At 37.9% G+C, this 22768-nt stretch overlaps 1 long non-coding RNA gene and 2 other non-coding genes across 3 annotated transcripts; 2 read left to right on the plus strand and 1 right to left on the minus strand.

Annotated features, from left to right (window-relative positions):
• Window positions 1–7319: 7319 nt before the first annotated feature.
• LOC144055769 (uncharacterized) lies at window positions 7320–10797 on the minus strand. Its single transcript, XR_013294931.1, has 2 exons — window positions 10506–10797; window positions 7320–9138 (listed from the first exon to the last, which is right to left on the minus strand). It is a non-coding gene; the product is annotated as an uncharacterized LOC144055769 (long non-coding RNA).
• Window positions 10798–19732: 8935 nt separating this feature from the next.
• Window positions 19733–19817, plus strand: trnaf-gaa (transfer RNA phenylalanine (anticodon GAA)). Its single transcript is given in 2 exon segments — window positions 19733–19769; window positions 19782–19817. It is a non-coding gene; the product is annotated as a tRNA-Phe (tRNA).
• An 889-nt stretch (window positions 19818–20706) lies between these two features.
• Window positions 20707–20794, plus strand: trnay-gua (transfer RNA tyrosine (anticodon GUA)). The gene is given in 2 exon segments: window positions 20707–20743; window positions 20759–20794. It is a non-coding gene; the product is annotated as a tRNA-Tyr (tRNA).
• Window positions 20795–22768: the final 1974 nt, after the last annotated feature.

A 22768-nucleotide genomic window follows, 5' to 3' on the forward strand; every position in this document is an offset into this window, starting at 1 on the left:
TGTAAAACCCTAGTTTGAAACCCCAACCCTAATTTGAAACCCTAGTTTTAAAACCTAACCCTTATGTAAAACCCTAGTTTGAAACCCTAACCCTAATGTAAAACCCTAGTTTGAAACCCTAACCCTGATTTAATCCCCCTGTTTTAAACCCTAACCCTAATTTAAAACCCTAGTTTGAAAACCTTACCCTAATTTGAAACCCTAGTTTGTAACCCTAACCCTAATTTAAAACCCCTGTTTTAAACCCTAACCCTAATGTAAAACCCTAGTTTGAACCCCTAACCCTAATGTAAAATCCCAGTTTGAAGTCCTTACCCTAATTTGAAACCCTAGTTTGAAACTCTAAACCTAATGTAAAACCCTAGTTTGAAACCCTAACCCTAATGTAAAACCCTTGTTTGAAACCCTAACCCTAATGTAAAACCGTAGTTTAAAACCCTAACCCTAATGTAAAACCCTAGTTTGAAACCCTAACCCTAATGTAAAATCCTAGTTTGAAACCCTAACCCTAATTTAATCCCCCTGTTTTAAACCCTAACCCTAATGTAAAACCTTAGTTTGAAACCCTAACCCTAATTTAATCCCCCTGTTTTAAACCCTAACCCTAATGTAAAACCTTAGTTTGAAACCCTAACCCTAATTTAATCCCCCTGTTTTAAACCCTAAACCTAATGTAAAACCCTAGTTTGAAAACCTTACCCTAATTTGAAACCCTAGTTTGTAACCCTAACCCTAATTTAAAACCCCTGTTTTAAACCCTAAACCTAATGTAAAACCCTAGTTTGAAACCCTAACCCTAATGTAAAATCCCAGTTTGAAGTCCTTACCCTAATTTGAAACCCTAGTTTGAAACTCTAAACCTAATGTAAAACCCCTGTTTTAAACCCTAAACCTAATGTAAAACCCTTGTTTGAAACCCTAACCCTAATGTAAAACCGTAGTTTGAAACACTAACCCTAATGTAAAAACCTAGTTTGAAACCCTAACCCTAATTTTAAACACCTGTTTTGAAACCCTAACCCTAATGTAAAACCCTAGTTTGTAACCCTAACCCTAATGTAAATCCCTAGTTTGAAACCCTAACCCAAATTTGAAACCCCTGTTTGAAACCCTAACCCTAATGTAAAACCCGTTTGAAACCCAAACCCTAATGTAAAACCCTAGTTTAAAAACCCTAACCCTAATTTAATCCCCCTGTTTTAAACCCTAACCCTAATTTAATCCCCCTGTTTTAAACCCTAACCCTAATGTAAAACCCTAGTTTGTAACCCTAACCCTAATGTAAAACCCTATTTTGAAACCCTTACCATAATGTTAAACCCTCGTTTGAAACCCTAACCCTAATGTAAAACACTAGTTTGAAACCCTAGTTAGAAACCCAAAACCTAATATAAAACCCTAGTTTGTAAACCTAACCCTAATGTAAAACCCTAGTTTGTAACCCTAACCCTAAAGTAAAACCCTAGTTTGAAACACTAACCCTAATGTTAAACACTAGTTTGAAACCCTAACCCTAATGTAAACCCTAGTTTGAAACCCTAACCCTAGTGTAAAACCCTTGTTTGAAACCCTAACCCTAATTTGAAACCCACTGTTTTAAACCCTAACCCTAATGTAAAACCCTTGTTTGAAAAGCTAACCCTAATTTGAAACCCTAGTTTGAAACCCCAACCCTAATTTTAAACACTAGTTTTAAAACCTAACCCTTATGTAAAACCCTAGTTTGAAACCCTAACCCTAATGTAAAACCCTATTTTGAAACCCTTACCATAATGTTAAACCCTAGTTTTATACCCTAACCCTAATGTAAAACACTAGTTAGAAACGCTAGTTTGAAACCCAAACCCTAATGTAAAACACTAGTTTGAAACCCTAGTTTGAAACCCAAACCCTAATATAAAACCCTAGTTTGTAACCCTAACCCTAATGTAAAACCCTAGTTTGAAACCCCAACCCTAATTTGAAACCCTAGTTTTAAAACCTAACCCTTATGTAAAACCCTAGTTTGAAACCCTAACCTTAATGTAAAACCCTAGTTTGAAACCCTAACCCTTATGTAAAACCCTAGTTTGAAACCCTAACCCTAATGTAAAACCCTAGTTTGAAACCCTAACCCTAATGTAAATCATAGTTTGAAACCCTAACCCTAATGTAAAATCCTAGTTTGAAAGCCTAACCCTAATTTGAAACCCCTGTTTTAAACCCTAACCCTAATGTAAAACCCTAGTTTGAAACCCTAACCCTTATGTAAAACCCTAGTTTGACACCATAACCCTAATTTAATCCCCCTGTTTTAAACCCTAACCCTAATGTAAAACCCTAGTTTGAAACCCTAACCCTAATTTAATCCCCCTCTTTTAAACACTAACACTAATGTAAAACCCTAGTTTGAAAACCTAACCCTAATTTGTAAACCTAACCCTAATTTAAAACCCCTGTTTTAAACCCTAACCCTAATTTGAAACCCTAGTTTGAAACCCTTACCCTAATGTAAAACCCTAGTTTGAAACCCTAACCCTAATATAAAAGCCTAGTTTGAAGTCCTAACCATAATTTGAAACCCTAGTTTGAAACCCAAACCCTAGTTTGAAACCCAAACCCTAATTTGAAACCCTAGTTTCAAACCCTTACCCTAATGTAAAACCCTAGTTTGAAACCCTAACCCTAATATAAAACCCTAGTTTGTAACCCTAACCCTAATGTAAAACCTTAGTTTGAAACACTAACCCTAATTTAAAACCCTAGTTTGAAACCCTAACCATAATGTAAAACCTAATTTGTAACCATAACCCTAATTTGAAACCCTAGTTTTAAAACCTAACCCTTATGTAAAACCCTAGTTTGAAACCCTAACCCTAATGTAAAACCCTATTTTGAAACCCTTACCATAATGTTAAACCCTAGTTTGATACCCTAACCCTAATGTAAAACACTAGTTTGAAACCCTAGTTTGAAACCCAAACCCTAATATAATACCCTAGTTTGTAACCCTAACCCTAATGTAAAACCCTAGTTTGAAACCCCAACCCTAATGTAAATCATAGTTTGAAACCCTAACCCTAATGTAAAATCCTAGTTTGAAAGCCTAACCCTAATTTGAAACCCTAGTTTGAAAGCCTAACCCTAATTTGAAACCCCTGTTTGAAACCCTAACCCTAATGTAAAACCCTAGTTTGAAACCCTAACCCTAATGTAAAACCCTAGTTTGACACCATAACCCTAATTTAATCCCCCTGTTTTAAACCCTAACCCTAATGTAAAACCCTAGTTTGAAAACCTAACCCTAATTTGAAACCCCTGTTTGAAACCCTAACCCTAATGTAAAAACCTAGTTTGAAACCCTAACCCTAATGTAAAACCCTAGTTTGAAACCCTAACCCTAATTTAATCCCCCTTTTAAACACTAACACTAATGTAAAACCCTAGTTTGAAAACCTAACCCTAATTTGAAACCCTAGTTTTAAACCCTTACCCTAATGTAAAACCCTAGTTTTAAACCCCATCCCTAATTTGAAACCCTTGTTTGAAACCCTAACCCTAATGTAAACCATAGTTTGAAACCCTAACCCTAATGTAAAACCCTAGTTTGAAGTCCTAATTCTAATTTGAAACCCTAGTTTGAAACCCTAAACCTAATGTAAAACCCTAGTTTGAAACCCCAACCCTAATTTGAAACCCTAGTTTGAAACCCTTACCTTAATGTAAAACCCTAGTTTAAAACCCTAACCCTAATTTGAAACCCTAGTTTGAAACACTAACCCGAATGTAAAACCCTAGTTTGAAACCCTAACCCTAATTTGAAACCCTTGTTTGAAACCCTAACCCTAATTTCAAACCCTAGTTTGAAACCCTAACCCTAATGTAAAACCCTAGTTTGAAACCCTAACCCTAATGTTAAACCCTAGTTGGAAACCCTAACCCTAATGTTAAACCCTAGTTGGAAACCCAAAATCCTAGTTAGGTTTTTACATAACTAGGTTTAGGGTTTTACATTAGGGTTAGGGTTTCAAACTAGGGTTTCAAATTAGGGTTAGGGTTTCAAATTAGGGTTTCAAATTAGGGATAGGGTTTCAAACTAGGGTTTTACATTAGGTTAGGGTTTCAAACTAGGGTTTTACATTAGGGTTAGGGTTTCAAACTAGGGTTTTACATTAGGGTTTGGGTTTCAAACTAGGGTTTTACGTTAGGGTTAGGGTTTCAAAATAGGGTTGGGGTTTCAAACTAGGGTTTTACATTAGCTTTAGGGTTTCAAACTAGGGTTTTACATTAGGGTTAGGGTTTCAAACTTGGTTTTCAAATTAGGGATGGGGTTTAAAACTAGGGTTTTACATTAGGGTTAGGTTTCAAACTAGGTTTAGGGTTTCAAACCTGGGTTTTACATTAGGGTTAGGGTTTCAAACTAGGGTTTTACATTAGGGTAAGGGTTTCAAAGTAGGGTTTTACATTAGGGTTAAGGTTTCAATCTAGGGTTTCAAATTAGGGTTAGGGTTTCAAACTAGGGTTTTACATAAGGGTTAGGGTTTCAAACTAGGGTTTTACATTAGGGTTAGGGTTTCAAAATATGGTTTTACATTACGGTTAGGATTTCAAACAAGGTTTTTACATTAGGGTTGGGGTTTAAACTAACTAGTTTGAAACCCTAACCCTAAAGTAAAACCCTAGTTTGAAACCATAATCCTATTTGGAAACCTTTATATAAAACCCTAGTTTGAAACCCTAACCCTAAAGTAAAACCCTAGTTTGAAACCATAATCCTATTTGGAAACCCTTATATAAAACCCTAGTTTGAAGTCCTAACCCTAATTTGAAACCCTAGTTTGAAACCCTAACCCTAATGTAAAACCCTAGTTTGAAACCCTAACCCTATTTTGAAACCCTAGTTTGAAACGCTAACCCTAATGGTAAACCCTATTTGGATACCCTAACCCTAATGTTAAACCCTAGTTGGAAACCCAAAACCCTAGTTAGGTTTTTACTTAACTAGGGTTAGGGTTTTACATTAAGGTTAGGGTTTCAAACTAGAGTTTAAGATTAGGGTTAGGGTTTCAAACTACGGTTTTACATTAGGGTTAGGGTTTCAACCTCTGGTTTTACATTAGGTTTAGGTTTTCAAACTAGGGTTTTACATTAGTGTTAGGGTTTCAAACTAGGGTTTTACATTAGTGTTAGGGTTTCAAACTAGGGTCTAAGATTAGGGTTAGGGTTTCAAACTAGGGTTTTACATTAGGTTTAGGTTTTCAAACTAGGGTTTGAAATTAGGGTTGGGGTTTCAAACTAGGGTTTTACATTAGGGTTAGGGTTTCAAACTAGGGTTTCAAATTAGGGTTAGGGTTTTAAACTAGGGTTTCAAATTAGGGTTAGGGTTTCAAGCTAGGGTTTTACATTAGGGTTAGGGTTTCAAACTAGGGTTTTACATCAGGGTTAGGGTTTCAAACTAGTGTTTTACATTAGGGTTAGGGTTTCAAATTAGGGTTGGGGTTTCAAACTAGGGTTAAAGATTAGGGTTAGGGTTTCAAACTAGGGTTTATTTTTAGGGTTAGGGTTTCAAACTAGGGTTTTAAATTAGGGTTGGGGTTTCAAACTAGGGTTTTGCATTAGGGTTAAGGTTTCAAACTAGGGTTTTATATTAGGGTTAGGGTTTCAAACTATGTTTTAACATTACGGTTAGGTTTTCAAACAAGGTTTTTACATTAGGGTTTCACATTAGGGTTGGGGTTTAAACTAACTAGTTTGAAACCCTAACCCTAAAGTAAAACCCTAGTTTGAAACCATAATCCTATTTGGAAACCCTTATATAAAACCCTAGTTTGAAACCCTAACCCTAAAGTAAAACCCTAGTTTGAAACCATAATCCTATTTGGAAACCCTTATTTAAAACCCTAGTTTGAAGTCCTAACCCTAATTTGAAACCCTAGTTTGAAACCCTAAACCTAATGTAAAACCCTAGTTTGAAACCCCAACCCTAATTTGAAACCCTAGTTTGAAACCCTTACCTTAATGTAAAACCCTAGTTTAAAACCCTAACCCTAATTTGAAACCCTAGTTTGAAACACTAACCCTAATGTAAAACCCTAGTTTGAAACCCTAACCCTAATTTGAAACCCTTGTTTGAAACCCTAACCCTAATTTCAAACCCTAGTTTGAAACCCTAACCCTAATGTTAAAACCCTAGTTTGAAACCCTAACCCTAATGTTAAACCCTAGTTGGAAACCCTAACCCTAATGTTAAACCCTAGTTGGAAACCCAAAATCCTAGTTAGGTTTTTACATTACTAGGTTTAGGGTTTTACATTAGGGTTAGGGTTTCAAACTAGGGTTTCAAATTAGGGTTAGGGTTTCAAACTAGGGTTTCAAATTAGGGATAGGGTTTCAAACTAGGGTTTTACATTAGGGTTAGGGTTTCAAACTAGGGTTTTACATTAGGGTTAGGGTTTCAAACTAGGGTTTTACATTAGGGTTTGGGTTTCAAACTAGGGTTTTACGTTAGGGTTAGGGTTTCAAATTAGGGTTGGGGTTTCAAACTAGGGTTAGAGTTTCAAACTAGGGTTTTACATTAGGCTTAGGGTTACAAACTAGGGTTTCAAATTAGGGTTAGGGTTTCAAACTAGGGTTTCAAATTAGGGTTAGGGTTTCAAACTAGGGTTTTATATTAGGGTTTCCAAATAGTATTAAGGTTTCAAACTAGGGTTTTCTTAAGGGTTAGGGTTTCAAAATAGGGTTTCAAATTAGGGTTGGGGTTTCAAACTAGGGTTTTACATTAGGGTTAAGGTTTCAAACTAGGGTTTTACATTAGGGTTAGGGTTTCAAACTATGGTTTTACATTACGGTTAGGGTTTCAAACTAGGTTTTTACATTAGGGTTTCACATTAGGGTTGGGGTTTAAACTAACTAGTTTGAAACCCTAACCCTAAAGTAAAACCCTAGTTTGAAACCCTAATCCTATTTGGAAACCCTTATATAAAACCCTAGTTTGAAACCCTAACCCTAATGTAAAACCCTAGTTTAAACCCTAATATAAAACCCTTGTTTGAAAACCCATCCATAATTTGAAACCCTTGTTTAAAATCCTAACCCTAAAGTAAAACCCTTGTTTGAAACCCTAATCCTATTTGGAAACCCTAACATAAAAACCTAGTTAAAAACCCTCAACCTAATTTAAAACCCAAGTTTGAAACCCTAACCATAATGTAAAATCCGAGTTTGAAACCTGAACCCTAATTGGAAACCCTAGTTTGAAGACCCAAACCCTAATGTAAAACCCTAGTTTGAAACTGTCAGGTTCAGATGTAGACATTTATCAAATAAAGAGAGAAGAGGCATCTGGTTCCAAATTTATTACTCATGAGGACTCATGAGGAAGAGAAAACTGCAGCCTTTGTTTGATCGGTACAGAGTCTCCCTTGGTTCATCATTCAAATAGTCCCCTTATATATACTAATCGGGGCATCTGATTACATGACAGAAAGAGAAAAACAACTCCTATCTCACTTCACACTCTCTAGGTACGGCATGCAAGTCCAGGGGGCCCTGGCGTTCACGTGCGTCACGTCTTCTTATCAGTTGTCCCCACTCGGCAGCTGAGTCGTCCACTTGCAACTTCACCAAATACAATAACACTCCTTTGCAATACATAGCAATCACAAACAGAAATTACTACACTATTACGTTGACTTGTGTTTCCCAAGAGGCAATTTACTTCAACACGGCAAATGTATAATAATCCTCCAAAATAATTCTTACATTTCCCTCCTGTTTATTCTACATTTGCCTCCGAAAATTTTGTCATCAAAAGAACTTTGATTTAAAGGTTTTATTCAGTTGAATCATTTACTGGATGACAAACTTAAACATTCCATCATGTCCCCTTTCTATGTTTTAAGTTTTAAGGTGTGTAAAATAGGACGGCAGGAGAAACTATCTCATCATTGGTTTGGTCATTAGTGTCCCCTCCATCACCACAATTTGCAGAAATAAGCAAAGGGTACATCTCTTGTAATTTAGAATTTGTGGGAGCGACGACGGTTGAGACAAGTCGGACGAGTAATGCGCGAATGTAGGGAATACAACAACATCCACACATCACAAGAATTGAGGTGAACAGAGTCATAGAAATCATGACAGAAAATACCAAACTTTTATATTTTCCAAACGTTTTTTCCCACCACTCGTCCCATGCTGAGGTGGACACACCTGAGTGTTCTTTCATCTTTCGATTCAGGGTGCGCAGGCCTTCAATGGCTCTAGTGAGGGACCCATCTGGAGATATGTTGTTTGGTATAAATGTACAACACTGGTCCCCAAACATAGCGCAAACGCCACCTCTCTCTGCCAGTAGCATGTCGACCGCAATGCGGTTCTGGAACGCCATGAGTGATGTTGCAGCCAATTGTTCTCTGACAGCTATAAATCCTTCTTCAGTATAATTCCCCAATTTTTGTACATTGTAATGGATGTAGTTGATTCGGTCTACATTTTTATTAGGTGTTACCCATATGAAAATAGATTCCCACCCCGCTGCAATTTGATTTGCCAACTTATACTCATCCGGAACGCCGCGAGGAACTCCAATTGCATCCAAATAGGTTGGTCCACCGTCCCACCAGGAAGCACGTCGCTTTCTTGAGAGATGGTGGAGGGGATCATGAGCTGAAACTGCTCTCTGAATATCCCCCAGTGTGGATGGAAAAATAAGCACCGGTAACAGCAGAGACACCAATGCACAAACACCAGTTGCATCATTCAAAGAATCAAACAATTTGGTGAATGAATAGCCTTCACGGTCACAAAGACCACACAACATAGCACCGCAAATCTTATCCACGCAATAGCCATGTCGACCGAGAACCCCTAATTAGGTTAGGCGTCTTGGAAAACTTCACTGACCGCAGGTATTTTCAGATTCTATATATCTGCTCCCACATTTGAATCAGACTTTCGCTCACCCTCCCTGTTGGGTTTGTCGGTTGAGATGACCTTTTTACAATGCGTAAGATGTATCCAAGTGCTCCTTGCTTCAATCTTTATGGCCGTCGGCGTGGTCAGCAGCACTTGATGAGGGCCTTCCCACTTTGGAGAATTCCAGTGCTTCTTTTTGAGGCTTCGGATCAGTACCCAGTCTCCTGGAGCTACTAGTTCTTCCTGTTGGAGAGAAGCACAATCGCCTTCTGGTAATTTCATCTCTTTTCTCTAATGTTTTTCGCATGTAATCGGCCAAACTGGCTTCGTTGCCACTGTTAATGATAATAAATAATAATAATAATAAAAAAAATTGAGAATAAATTAAAGCCATATGTCGTATATAATTTGTGTATCTGTCCTACCATCCCCCCTGTTGACACATGGGTCACACCATGTGTCAATATAGCGGCCCACTTATAAAGATTTTTTATTTAATTTAAATGTCCATTTTCTTCGATGGCTTTTTGTTTGTCATCCTGTTGGGAAGCTGATTTTTCTAGTCATGCATTATTCCTATTGTGGGGACAGTGCCTCAAAAAATGCCCTGTCTCCCCACAACACCAACAGGCGACTTCTTTTGGGCCTGTGGCGTAGCCGCGCCCCTTGCCGGCGGGTCCTATCTTAAATTGAGGTCTACCTCTTCCTCGGCCCCTGTTCCTATTGTGGGGACAGTGCCTCGAAAAATGCCCTGTCTCCCCACAACACCAACAGGCGACTTCTTTTCTTTAAAACATGACTGTGTTTTCCCCCATCTCTTTCTCTTTTTCCCATCTTTTATTTTTGGACTCTTTCTCGATTTTATCATTACTTTTAATCTTCCCTCCTTTTTTGTGCCATTACCATCCAAAATTCTGTATCCTCGTATCCGTCTTTGCTCATTTTCTTATTATTTTTTCGTGTGTTTTTTATTTTATCTTGCAAGTTAAATATTTTTTGTGTATTAAGCTGGCCAGCAAATTCATATTTCGTTATCCACAAATTTAAATGTTTTGTTTTAGAAGGACATTGGTTTTCTACAGACTTGCAGTCCTTACATGTTAACTGTTGTTTCGGGTCTTTCTTGTTGGCTTTTTTGCTATTTGTTTTCTCCATGTTGGAGTCAGCGATTCTCTTAAGGAGATTAAACTGACTTTAAATCCCCGAACAAACAATAATGAGGTAGCGAACCTCCACTCACACCGAGGTAGCGAACCTCCACTCACACCCCCTCTTTATTTACGCGCGTAGGACACCGTCGCCCTCTTTTATAGACTCTCTCTGTCTCTTTACGCAACATTGACTAGTATTCTTACGGTTTTGATTCCTCTGTCTTTTCCCCTCCCTCAGTTTTATAGACTCCTCTGTCTTTTCCCCTCCCTCAGTTTTATAGACTCCTCTGTCTTTTCCCCTCCCCTCTGTTTTCTAGACTCCTCTGTCTTTTCCCTTCCCCTCAGTTTTTTTTCTTTTTTTTTTTCTCTGGTTTAAATACGTACAGGACACCGTCGCCCTTAACTTTAAACGGACACTTATTTACCAAAAATCCGCCAATGAAAATATAAGTGTCCTACCAGTGTTGCCTTCTCTCTTCCTGGCTTGCTTCAACCTTTAGTCCCCAGAAACAGGGCCAAGGTCCAGTCCCCAAAAGGGACAGCTGCCGTAGCCACGGTCTTTTTTGGTCGTCGGCTCTGCCTCTGGGCACCTCCGGTATGTTGCAATCCGGCTACGAAGGACCAATTTAAATGTCAGGTTCAGATGTAGACATTTATCAAATAAAGAGAGAAGAGGCATCTGGTTCCAAATTTATTACTCATGAGGACTCATGAGGAAGAGAAAACTGCAGCCTTAGTTTGATCGGTACAGAGTCTCCCTTGGTTCATCATTCAAATAGTCCCCTTATATATACTAATCGGGGCATCTGATTACATGACAGAAAGAGAAAAACAACTCCTATCTCACTTCACACTCTCTAGGTACGGCATGCAAGTCCAGGGGGCTCTGGCGTTCACGTGCGTCACGTCTTCTTATCAGTTGTCCCCACTCGGCAGCTGAGTCGTCCACTTGCAACTTCACCAAATACAATAACACTCCTTTGCAATACATAGCAATCACAAACAGAAATTACTACACTATTACGTTGACTTGTGTTTCCCAAGAGGCAATTTACTTCAACACGGCAAATGTATAATAATCCTCCAAAATAATTCTTACAGAAACCCTAACCCTAATGTAAAACCATACTTTGAAACCCTAACCCTAGTTTGAAACCCTAGTTTGAAACCCTAACCCTAATATAAAACCCTAGTATGAAACCCTAACCCTAATTTGAAACCCTAACCCTAATTTGAAACCCTAGTTTGAAACCCTAACCCTAATGTAAAACCCTAGTTTGAAACCCTAACCCCAATTTGAAACCCTGTTTGAAACCCTATCCCTAATGTAAAACCCTAGTTTGTAACCCTAACCCTAATTTGAAACCCTAGTTTGAAACCCTTACCCTAATGTACAACCCTAGTTTGAAACCCTAACCCTAATTTAAAACCCTAGTTTGTAACTCTAACCCTAATGTAAAACCCTCGTTTGAAATCCTAACCCTAATGTAAAATCCTAGTTTGAAACCCTAATCCTAATTTGAAACCCTATTTTTTAACCCTAACCTTAATTTCAAACCCTAGTTTGAAACCCTTACACTAATGTAAAACCCTAGTTTGAAACTTTGGTTTTACATTACGATTAGGTTTTCAAACTAGGTTTTTACATTAGGGTTTCACATTAGGGTTGGGCTTTAAACTAACTAGTTTGAAACCCTAACCCTAAAGTAACACCCTAGTTTGAAACCATAATCATGTTTGGAAACCCTTATATAAAACCCTAGTTTGAAACCCTAACTCTAATGTAAAACCCTAGTTGGAAACCCGAAACCCTAGTTAGGGTTTTACATTAGGGTTAGGGTTTCAAACTAGGGTTTTACATTAGGGTTAGGGTTTCAAACTAGGGTTTTACATTAGGGTTAGGGTTTCAAACTAGGGTTTTACATTAGGGTTAGGGTTTCAAATTAGGGTTGGGGTTTAAAACTAGGGTTTTACATTAGGGTTAGGGTTTCAAACGAGTGTTTCAAATTAGGGTTAGGGTGTCAAACTAGGGTTTTACATTAGGGTTAGGGTTTCAAACTAGGGTTTTACATTAGGGTTAGGGTTTTATATTAGAGTTTCCAAATAGGATAAGGGTTTCAAACTAAGGTTTTACTTGAGGGTTAGGGTTTCAAACCAGGGTTTTACATTAGGGTTAGGGTTACAAATGAGGGTTTTACATTAGGGTTAGGGTTTCAAATTAGGGTTTCAAACTAGGGTTAGGGTTTCAAACTAGGGTTTTACATTAGGGTTAGGTTTTCAAACTAGGGTTTCAAATTAGGGTTAGGGTTTCAGACTAGCATTTTAGATTAGAGTTACGGTTTCAAACTAGGGTTTTACATTAGCTTTAGGGTTTCAAACTAGGGTTTTACATTAGGGTTAGGGTTTCAAACTTGGGTTTCAAATTAGGGATGGGGTTTAAAACTAGGGTTTTACATTAGGGTTAGGTTTCAAACTAGGTTTAGGGTTTCAAACCCGGGTTTTACATTAGGGTTAGGGTTTCAAACTAGGGTTTTACATTAGGGTAAGGGTTTCAAAGTAGGGTTTTTCATTAGGGTTAGGGTTTCAATCTAGGCTTTTACATTAGGGTTAGGGTTTCAAATTAGGGTTGGGGTTTCAAACTAGGGTTAAAGATTAGGGTTAGGGTTTCAAACTAGGGTTTATTTTTAGGGTTAGGGTTTCAAACTAGGGTTTTAAATTAGGGTTGGGGTTTCAAACTAGGGTTTTACATTAGGGTTAAGGTTTCAAACTAGGGTTTTACATTAGGGTTAGGGTTTCAAACTATGGTTTTACATTACGGTTAGGATTTCAAACAAGGTTTTTACATTAGGGTTGGGGTTTAAACTAACTAGTTTGAAACCCTAACCCTAAAGTAAAACCCTAGTTTGAAACCATAATCCTATTTGGAAACCCGTATATAAAAACCTAGTTTGAAACCCTAACCCTAAAGTAAAACCCTAGTTTGAAACCATAATCCTATTTGGAAACCCTTATATAAAACCCTAATTTGAAGTCCTAACCCTAATTTGAAACCCTAGTTTGAAACCCTAACCCTAATGTAAAACCCTAGTTTGAAACCCTAACCCTAATTTGAAACCCTAGTTTGAAACCCTAACCCTAATGTTAAACCCTAGTTGGATACCCTAACCCTAATGTTAAACCCTAGTTGGAAACCCAAAACCCTAGTTAGGTTTTTACTTAACTAGGGTTAGGGTTTTACATTAGGGTTAGGGTTTCAAACTAGGGTTTAAGATTAGGGTTAGGGTTTCAAACTACGGTTTTACATTAGGGTTAGGGTTTCAACCTCTGGTTTTACATTAGGTTTAGGTTTTCAAACTAGGGTTTTACATTAGTATTAGGGTTTCAAACTAGGGTTTTACATTAGGTTTAGGTTTTCAAACTAGGGTTTGAAATTAGGGTTGGGGTTTCAAACTAGGGTTTTACATTAGGGTTAGAGTTTCAAACTAGGGTTTTACATTAGGGTTAGGATTTCAAACTAGGGTTTCAAATTAGGGTTAGGGTTTTAAACTAGGGTTTCAATTTAGGGTTAGGGTTTCAAACTAGGGTTTTACATTAGGGTTAGGGTTTCAAACTAGGGTTTTACATCAGGGTTAGGGTTTCAAACTAGTGTTTTACATTAGGGTTAGGGTTTCAAATTAGGGTTGGGGTTTCAAACTAGGGTTAAAGATTAGGGTTTCAAACTAGGGTTTATTTTTAGGGTTAGGGTTTCAAACTAGGGTTTTAAATTAGGGTTGGGGTTTCAAACTAGGGTTTTGCATTAGGGTTAAGGTTTCAAACTATGGTTTTACATTAGGGTTAGGGTTTCAAACTATGGTTTTACATTACGGTTAGGTTTTCAAACAAGGTTTTTACATTAGGGTTTCACATTAGGGTTGGGGTTTAAACTAACTAGTTTGAAACCCTAACCCTAAAGTAAAACCCTAGTTTGAAACCATAATCCTATTTGGAAACCCTTATATAAAACCCTAGTTTGAAACCCTAACCCTAAAGTAAAACCCTAGTTTGAAACCATAATCCTATTTGGAAACCCTTATATAAAACCCTAGTTTGAAGTCCTAACCCTAATTTGAAACCCTAGTTTGAAACCCTAAACCTAATGTAAAACCCTAGTTTGAAACCCCAACCCTAATTTGAAACCCTAGTTTGAAACCCTTACCTTAATGTAAAACCCTAGTTTAAAACCCTAACCCTAATTTGAAACCCTAGTTTGAAACACTAACCCTAATGTAAAACCCTAGTTTGAAACCCTAACCCTAATTTGAAACCCTTGTTTGAAACCCTAACCCTAATTTCAAACCCTTGTTTTAAACCCTAACCCTAATGTAAAACCCTAGTTTGAAACCCTAACCCTAATGTTAAACCCTAGTTGGAAACCCTAACCCTAATGTTAAACCCTAGTTGGAAACCCAAAATCCTAGTTAGGTTTTTACATTACTAGGTTTAGGGTTTTACATTAGGGTTAGGGTTTCAAACTAGGGTTTCAAATTAGGGTTAGGGTTTCAAACTAGGGTTTCAAATTAGGGATAGGGTTTCAAACTAGGGTTTTACATTAGGGTTAGGGTTTCAAACTAGGGTTTTACATTAGGGTTAGGGTTTCAAATTAGGGTTGGGGTTTCAAACTAGGGTTAGAGTTTCAAACTAGGGTTTTACATTAGGGTTAGGGTTACAAACTAGGGTTTCAAATTAGGGTTAGGGTTTCAAACTAGGTTTTCAAATTAGGGTTAGTGTTTCAAACTAGGGTTTTATATTAGGGTTTCCAAATAGTATTAAGGTTTCAAACTAGGTTTTCAAATTAGGGTTAGGGTTTCAAACTAGGGTTTCAAATTAGGGTTAGTGTTTCAAACTAGGGTTTTATATTAGGGTTTCCAAATAGTATTAAGGTTTCAAACTAGGGTTTTCTTAAGGGTTAGGGTTTCAAAATAGGGTTTCAAATTAGGGTTGGGGTTTCAAACTAGGGTTTTACATTAGGGTTAAGGTTTCAAACTAGGGTTTTACATTAGGGTTAGGGTTTCAAACTATGGTTTTACATTACGGTTAGGGTTTCAAACTAGGTTTTTACATTAGGGTTTCACATTAGGGTTGGGGTTTAAACTAACTAGTTTGAAAACCTAACCCTAAAGAAAAACCCTAGTTTGAAACCCTAATCCTATTTGGAAACCCTTATATAAAACCCTAGTTTGAAACCCTAACCCTAGTGTGAAACCCTAGTTTAAACCCTATTATAAAACCCTTGTTTGAAAACCCATCCATAATTTGAAACCCTTGTTTAAAATCCTAACCCTAAAGTAAAACCCTTGTTTGAAACCCTAATCCTATTTGGAAACCCTAACATAAAAACCTAGTTAAAAACCCTCAACCTAATTTAAAACCCAAGTTTGAAACCCTAACCATAATGTAAAATCCGAGTTTGAAACCTGAACCCTAATTGGAAACCCTAGTTTGAAGACCTAAACCCTAATGTAAAACCCTAGTTTGAAACCCTAACCCTAATGTAAAACCCTACTTTGAAACCCTAACCCTAGTTTGAAACCCTAGTTTGAAACCCTAACCCTAATATAAAACCCTAGTATGAAACCCTAACCCTAATTTGAAACCCTAACCCTAATTTGAAACCCTACCCCTTATTTGAAACCCTAGTTTGAAACCCTAACCCTAATGTAAAACCCTAGTTTGAAACCCTTACCCCAATTTGAAACCCTGTTTGAAACCCTATCCCTAATGTAAAACCCTAGTTTGTAACCCTAACCCTAATTTGAAACCCTAGTTTGAAACCCTTACCCTAATGTAAAACCCTAGTTTGAAACCCTAACCCTAGTTTGTAACTCTAACCCTAATGGAAAACCCTTGTTTGAAATCCTAACCCTAATGTAAAATCCTAGTTTGAAACCCTAATCCTAATTTGAAACCCTATTTTTTAACCCTAACCTTAATTTCAAACCCTAGTTTGAAACCCTTACACTAATGTAAAACCCTAGTTTGAAACCCTAACCCTAATGTAAAACCCTAGTTTGAAATCCTAACCCTAATTTGAAACCCTTGTTTGAAACCCTAACCCTAATTTGAAACCCTAGTTTGAAACCCTAACCCTAATGTAAAACCCTAGTTGGAAACCCGAAACCCTAGTTAGGGTTTTACATTAGGGTTAGGGTTTCAAACGAGGGTTTCAAATTAGGGTGAGGGTTTCAAACTAGGGTTTTACATTAGGGTTAGGGTTTCAAACTAGGGTTTTACATTAGGGTTAGGGTTTTATATTAGAGTTTCCAAATAGGATAAGGGTTTCAAACTAGGGTTTTACTTGAGGGTTAGGGTTTCAAACTAGGCTTTTACATTAGGGTTAGGTTTTCAAACTAGGGTTTCAAATTAGGGTTAGGGTTTCAGACTAGCATTTTAGATTAGAGTTAGGGTTTCAAACTAGGGTTTTACATTAGGTTTAGGGTTTCAAACTAGGTTTTACATTTGGGTTAGGGTTTCAAACTAGGGTTTCAAATTAGGGTTGGGGTTTAAAACTAGGGTTTTACATTAGGGTTAGGGTTTCAAACTATGGTTTTACATTACGGTTAGGGTTTCAAACTAGGTTTTTAACTTAGGGTTTCACATTAGGGTTGGGCTTTCAAACTAACTAGTTTGAAACCCTAACCCTAAAGTAACACCCTAGTTTGAAACCCTAATCCTGTTTGGAAACCCTTATATAAAACCCTAGTTTGAAACCCTAACCCTAATGTAAAACCCTAGTTGGAAACCCGAAACCCTAGTTAGTTTTAGTTTTACATTAGGGTTAGGGTTTTACATTAGGGTTAGGGTTTCAAACTAGGGTTTTACATTAGGGTTAGGGTTTCAAACTAGGGTTTTACATTAGGGTTAGGGTTTCAAACTAGGGTTTTACATTAGGGTTAGGGTTTCAAACTATGGTTTTACATTACGGTTAGGGTTTCAAACTAGGTTTTTAACTTAGGGTTTCACATTAGGGATGGGCTTTCAAACTAACTAGTTTGAAACCCTAACCCTAAAGTAACACCCTAGTTTGAAACCCTAATCCTGTTTGGAAACCCTTATATAAAACCCTAGTTTGAAACCCTAACCCTAATGTAAAACCCTAGTTGGAAACCCGAAACCCTAGTTAGTTTTAGTTTTACATTAGGGTTAGGGTTTTACATTAGGATTAGGGTTTCAAATTAGGGTTTTACATTAGGGTTAGGGTTTCAAACTAGGGTTTTACATTAGGGTTAGGGTTTCAAACTAGGGTTTTACATTAGGGTTAGGGTTTCAAACTAGGGTTTGAAATTAGGGTTGGGGTTTCACATTAGGGTTTTACATTAGGGTTAGGGTTTCAAACTAGGGTTTTACATTAGTGTAAGTGTTTCAAACTAGGGTTTGAAATTAGGGTTGAGGTTTCAAACTATGGTTTTACATTAGGGTTAAGGTTTCAAACTAGGGTTTTATATTAGAGTTTCCAAATAAGATTAGGGTTTCAAACTAGGGTTTCAAATTAGGGTTAGGGTTTCAAACTAGTGTTTTACATTAGGGTTAGGGTTTCAAACTAGGGTTTCAAATTAGGGTTAGGGTTTCAAAATAGAGTTTTACATTAGGGTTAGGGTTTCAAACTAGGGTTTGAAATTAGGGTTGGGGTTTCACATTAGGGTTTTACATTAGGGTTAGGGTTTCAAACTAGGGTTTTACATTAGTGTAAGTGTTTCAAACTAGGGTTTGAAATTAGGGTTGAGGTTTCAAACTATGGTTTTACATTAGGGTTAAGGTTTCAAACTAGGGTTTTATATTAGAGTTTCCAAATAAGATTAGGGTTTCAAACTAGGGTTTCAAATTAGGGTTAGGGTTTCAAACTAGTGTTTTACATTAGGGTTAGGGTTTCAAACTAGGGTTTTACATTAGGGTTAGGGTTTTATATTAGAGTTTCCAAATAGGATAAAAGTTTCAAACTAGGGTTTTACTTGAGTGCTAGGGTTTCAAACAAGGGTTTTACATTAGGGTTAGGGTTTCAACCTGGGGTTTCAAACTAGGGTTAGGTTTTCAAACTAGGGTTTTAAATTAGGTTTAGGGTTTCAAATTAGGGTTTGAAATTAGGGTTGTGATTTCAAACTAGAGTTTTACATTAGGGTTTGGGTTTCAAACTAGGGTTAGGGTTTCAAACTAGGGTTTTATATTAGGGTTAGGGTTTCAAACTAGGGTTTTACATTAGGGTTAGGGTTCCAAACTAGGGTTTCAAATTAGGGTTGGGGTTTCAAACTAGTGTTTTACATTAGGGTTAGGGTTTCAAACTATGGTTTTACATTATGTTTACGGTTTCAAACTAGGGTTTTACATTAGGGTTTCACATTAGGGTTGGGGTTTTAACTAACTAGTTTGAAACCCTAACCCTAAAGTAAAACAGTAGTTTGAAACCCTAACCCTAATTTGAAACCCTAGTTTGAAACGCTAACCCTAATGTAAAACCCTAGTTTGAAACACTAACCCTAATATAAAACCCTAGTTTGAAACCCTAACCCTAATGTTACGAGTGGTTCAGGCGATGGACTTGAAATCCTTTGGGGTCTCCCCTCGTAGCATTCAAATCAACCCTATTACTTTTTGGAATTTAGCCTTCTATATTCTCTTGGCTTCATTTTTGTCAATATGAATGGTGATGTCAAGGTGTAACTGGTTCCTCAGCAAATTGGGACTTCTGTTCAAATTAAAGTCTGTATTCAACCCCACTTTAGACAAGTACTGTTTAAGGTGTGTCTGTTGACTTGATTTCTCAGAACTTAATAAGAGACTAGACTTAAAGGTGTGAGACCATCTTTGGACAGCAAGAGGTGCTGTTTCTTTCTGAACTCTGACCTATATCTGGTCTATTCAGCAAGCACTATCATTAATATTAAAACCACATGCGTAAGGTTGTTGTGGCCGAGTGGTTAAGGCGATGGACTAGAAATCCATTGGGTTTGAATCCTGCCGACAACGAGTGTGTTTTCTTTAATTTAGCTCTCTGTCTTGTCTATTTCGTTTAAGTACGTGAGCATTGCTACGGGGTATATGCCACGGAGTAGGCGGGACTTCCGTGTGTCTCAGACGCACTGTTTCCGTTTGCTGTTTGCGACATGTGGGCCGCGTCCCGGTGCTTGTGCTTATGCCCTTGTTCCCCTCAGTTGCGCTTCCCGTCGATGGGTGTGAGTGTTGGGACGTGGCCAGTGTGTCACAGCAGTGGTCGGAAACGGCGTGGGTGTGTAACTTACGGATGTCGGAAGTCCATGGCATCTGCCCCATAGTCAAGGTGTAACTGATACTATACCTCAGTGAATTTGCGTTCTACTTTGTTATCCCCATTCCTCAGATGTTCTCAAAAAGATACATCGACCTTCGATAGCTCAGTTGGTATAGCGGAGGACTGTAGAAGGACTGAGCAGTAATCTTAAGTAGCTGGTTCAAATCCTACTCGACTGGTTCTTTTGTGTATTCACAATCTTTATCAGAAATAGGAAATACAAATAATTGTGGCTAATTCATCTAAATATACCCAATTCGAAAATGCCACTATTACTCCTTCCACAAAGCATTTTTATAAACTTACAAAATTGAAAATGCCAGTTGCTTGTTGCTGCGTTCCACTTTGTTATCCCCATTTCTCAGATGTTCTCAAAAAGATACACCGACCTTCGATAGCTCAGTTGGTAGAGCGGAGGATTGAAGGTCTCAGCTGAAATCTTTAGGTCACAGGTTCAAATCCTGCTCAAAGGACTTATTGGAAGAAATCTTAATCAAAAAAAAGGAAATACATATAATTGTGGCTAATTCATCTTAATGTACCCAATTTGAAAATGCCACAATTAGTTCTCTTTCCACAAAGCATTTCCATAGACTTTCTCATCTACATCCGTGTCATGTCCCAATTCCTAGTTTATTTCTGAAGAAGCAGCAATCTTTGTAAATTCAGTTTGTAGAGCCGAGGACTATAGAGTATCTCAGCTAAAATTCTTAGGTTCGCTGGTTCTAATCTGGTTCGAAGATGTTTTTGTAGAATTCCCAAACTTATTCACAAATAGGGAATAAAAATCAATTTCTCCAAATCATCTAAAGATCAATTTTGAAACTGCCACTGTCGCTCGCACGGTCTCAGCTTAAATCCTTAGGTCCCTGGTTCAAATCCTACTTGAAGGAGTTTCTTGAAGAATTCCCAATCTTGATCGGAAATACAAATAATTGTGGCAAATTCATCTTAATATACCCAATTTGAAAATGCCACAATTACTTCTTGTTCCACAAAGCATTTTCATCAACTCTTCTCTACATCCGCGTTATCTTTCCCAGTTCCTGTTTTATTTCTCAAGACACAGCAACCTTTGTCATGTCCCAATTCCTAGTTTTTTTCTGAAGACGCAGCAATCTTTGTAAATTCAGTTTGTAGAGCCGAGGACTGTAGTGTCTGGGCTAAAATTCTTAGGTTCGATGGTTCTAATCTGGTTCGAATATGTTTTTGGAGAATTCCCAAACATATTCTAAAATAGGAAATAAAATTACATTTCTCCAACTCATCTAAATATACAAATTTGAAAATGTCACAGTCGCTCGTTGTCGCTTTGTACTTTGTTATCCCCATTCCTCAGATGTTCTTGAGAAAACACGGCAACCTTCGATAGCTCAGTTGGTAGAGCGGAGGACTGTAGAAGGTCTCAGCTGAAATCCTTAGGTCGCAGGTTCAAATCCTGCTCAAAGGAGTTTTTGGAAGAATTCCCAATCTTGATCAAAAATAGGAAATACAAATAATTGTGGCTAATTCATCTAAATATACCCAATTTGAAAATGCCACAATTACTTCTTGTTCCACAAAGCATTTTCATCAACTCTTCTCCACATCCGTGTCATCTTTCCCAATTCTTGTTTTATTTCTCAAGACACAGCAACCTTTGTAAATTCAGTTGGTAGAGCCGAGCACTGTAGAGTGTCTTAGCTGAAGTTCTTACGTCGCTCGTTCTAATCTGGTTTTGTTTTTGGAGAATTCCAAAACGTATTCACAAATAGGGAATAAAAATAAATTTCTCCAAATCATCTAAAGATACAAACTTGAAAATGCCACAGTCGCTCGTTGTCGCGTTATACTTTGTTTTCCCCATTCCTCAGATGTTCTTGAAAAGATACAGCAAACTTTGATAGCTCAGTTGTTATAGCGGAGGACTGTAGAAGGTCTGAGCAGTAATCCTAAAGTAGCTGGTTCAAATCCTGCTCGAATGAGATTTTGAGTATTCCCAATCTTTATCAGAAATAGGAAATAAAAATAATTGTGTCTAATTCATCTAAATATACCCAATTTTGAAAATGCCACAATTACTCCTCCCACAAAGCATTTTAACTCTTTGACTGCCAAAAACGTTAAATGACGTTTAGTAAAAACCTACGGAGGGCCGCCAAGGACGTTAAAAGACGTTCTCCAATTTTTTATTTTTTTTTTGGGAAACGGGTGGAGGAAAGCCTTGCCCAGCTGTGGTGAAAGTTTCAACCAGATCTAGTTAGCCTAATGACTATTTTTGGCCCCTAGATGGCAGCAATGACTCTCTTTTGACAAGATTGGGTAGGCGTCAGTAGAAGACGTGAGGCGGAGCTAGAGGGGACAATGGCTGGGGAAGGGAAGAGAACATGGCGACCGGTTGCAAGCAGCTCACGCTCGACCATTTTTTTTCAAAGACGAAAAGCATCGACCAACGCTAAAGAGCACATTGATGACGATGATGATCATCATCGATGATGATGATGGTGACTCCGAGGTTGGAAGCGTTGACGCGGCAGTAGAAGGCGTGAGGCGGAGCTAGATGGCTGAGGAAGCGAACAATGGCGACCGGTTGCAAGCAGCTCACACTTGGGAATTTTTTTCAAAGACGAAAAGCATCAACCAACGCTAAAGAGCACATTGATGACGACGATGATCATCATCGATGATGATGATGGTGACTCCGAGGTTGACGCCGAAGTTGGAAGCGCTGACGCGGCGGCTATGACGACGTCATAAAGGTTCACGGACTAGCGATGCTAACACCGGAAAACGCGGAGCACAACCGAGCACGCTCAGACGGACGTTCAATCGGACGACGAAGAGTACCCCGAGTCCAATGCATATTCATCGGAGGAGTGGATACAGTCTGCTACTTGCTATTCCCCGGAAAAAAAGGCCGTCAAGAAAGTGTAACGTCTGCACGCGAAACGGACAATCGAAGTGAAACGTATCTGTTGTGCAAATCCTGCTCCCTCTCCTTGCACGCAGGGCAGTGTTACAAAAAGAAAAACTGTATTTGAAACATCCACATAATTGTAAATAGTACCACAGTTGCACACATTTGTAAATAGTTTGCGAAATTGTTTTGTCAAATTGTTACACTGTTGAATGGAAATAAACGTATTTTGCAATCTAAAAACACTTTTTCATTGTTGGTGGTGGTGTATTACAGAAGTAAAGCACTATTTAGGTGTTTGTGGCATCATTCATGGACAAAAATAAGTGTAGAATTCACTAGAGTGCATGAAATAACATCGTTTCACAAAAAGCTCTTTTTCTCCGCTTTTTGTTTCAAAACAGAGCATTTCGGTGAAACTAACCATTTTCTATTGTTGATTACTGAAGAACGGAATAAGGTAGAAACAAACTTTTTTTTCTGATGAAAGATGAGAGGTCAATCTTTCATTTGGTAGTATGTGTGTTT

Source organism: Vanacampus margaritifer, chromosome 7, assembly GCF_051991255.1.
Source record: "Vanacampus margaritifer isolate UIUO_Vmar chromosome 7, RoL_Vmar_1.0, whole genome shotgun sequence".
Lineage (NCBI taxonomy): Eukaryota > Metazoa > Chordata > Actinopteri > Syngnathiformes > Syngnathidae > Vanacampus > Vanacampus margaritifer.